At 50.5% G+C, this 1,253-nt stretch overlaps 1 protein-coding gene across 1 annotated transcript in view; it reads left to right on the top strand.

Annotated features, from left to right (window-relative positions):
* FAM175B (family with sequence similarity 175, member B) overlaps nucleotides 1–1,253 on the top strand; it is an 11,882-nt gene that overhangs the window by 9,834 nt on the left and 795 nt on the right. The gene's annotated exons all lie outside the window — the stretch shown is intronic.

Below are 1,253 nucleotides of genomic sequence, written 5' to 3'. Positions count from 1 at the left end.
AATTCAGAAGTCAGAAAAACACTTCCAAACCGTGAATCGAGTCGTAGGATCATACAGTCATGGCAGGGACACCTTCCACCAGAGCAGGGTGCTCTGAGCCCCGTCCAGCCTGGCCTTGAGCACTGCCAGGGATGGGGCATCCACAGCCTCTCTGGGCAGCCTGGGCCAGTGCCTCAGCACCTCACAGGGGAGAATTTCTTCCTCACATCTAATCTAAATCTTTCAGTTTGAAACCATCACTCCTTGTCCTGTTGCTGCACTCCCAGCTTCCCTGTAGCCCCCTTTGAGCACTGACAGGCTGCACTCAGGTCTCCCTGGAGCCTTCTCTTCTCCAGGCTGAACAGCCCAAACTCTCTCAGCCTGTCCCCAAAGGGGCCGTGCTCCAGCCCCTGATCTTCCCGTGGCCTCCTCTGGACCTGCTCCCATGGGTCCATGTCTGTCCTGTGCTGGGGGCCCCAGAGCTGAACTCTGGGCTTCTCAAATCCTTTATGGTGTGACAGATCTGTGGCTTTTGGTGTCGCTTTGATTGCTAAAACCACATGGATTGGAAAGCCCCCCTGTCCTTAGCAGACAAGTTTATTTATAGCGACTGTCTAACTACAGTTACTTCAGTAAAAGGCACCACAGGGCAGTGCTGGGTTTACCCATCGTGGGCGGCTGTGCACAGGCGACGGATTTCAGTGATTGTGTCCGACATCATGATTTGAGGGAAGAAGGCAAGAACTCCGCTGTGTTCGTGAGATTGTTCCCTAGCACAAGGGGCACGGTAACAGTTCAGAAGTGGGATTTTTAAGATGTAATATCAACAGTAGAAGCTGATTCTGGTCTGATCAAAAGTGAGTCAGGCTTGCAGTAGTGAGTAAGGCGCTGGAGGAGCCCCAGCAGGGCTACGTTTTGGCGTGAGAAGGAACAGAGAAATAGAGAGAAAAGACGAGGTGGAAAAAGCAACAGGTTATGGAAACTTCCAGTGTGTGTGTTTTTAGGAGGAGATGAACTGTGTGGGGTGACTGTGCACATAAAATGAAGCACCCTTGGACTTAGAGAGTTTATTTGCATTCTGACGCCTTTTGTTTCTGAAATGGGATCACTAGGGTAACACGTTGTGCTCATCCTCAGAGTTTCATGGACATTCTGCTGAATTTGGGGAAGATTCTTTTTGTCAAGCTCAAAGAGCAGGATGTGGTAATAAGGAAGGTTTGACGCGGTGGTCAGGGATAGTGTCTTGGTCCTCCAGATGAAATGAGACTTGCTGA

The sequence above is a fragment of the Buceros rhinoceros genome, unplaced genomic scaffold, assembly GCF_000710305.1.
Source record: "Buceros rhinoceros silvestris isolate BGI_N320 unplaced genomic scaffold, ASM71030v1 scaffold6267, whole genome shotgun sequence".
Classification (NCBI taxonomy): Eukaryota; Metazoa; Chordata; class Aves; order Bucerotiformes; family Bucerotidae; genus Buceros; species Buceros rhinoceros.
This window is presented reverse-complemented; position numbering and strand designations above follow the sequence as displayed.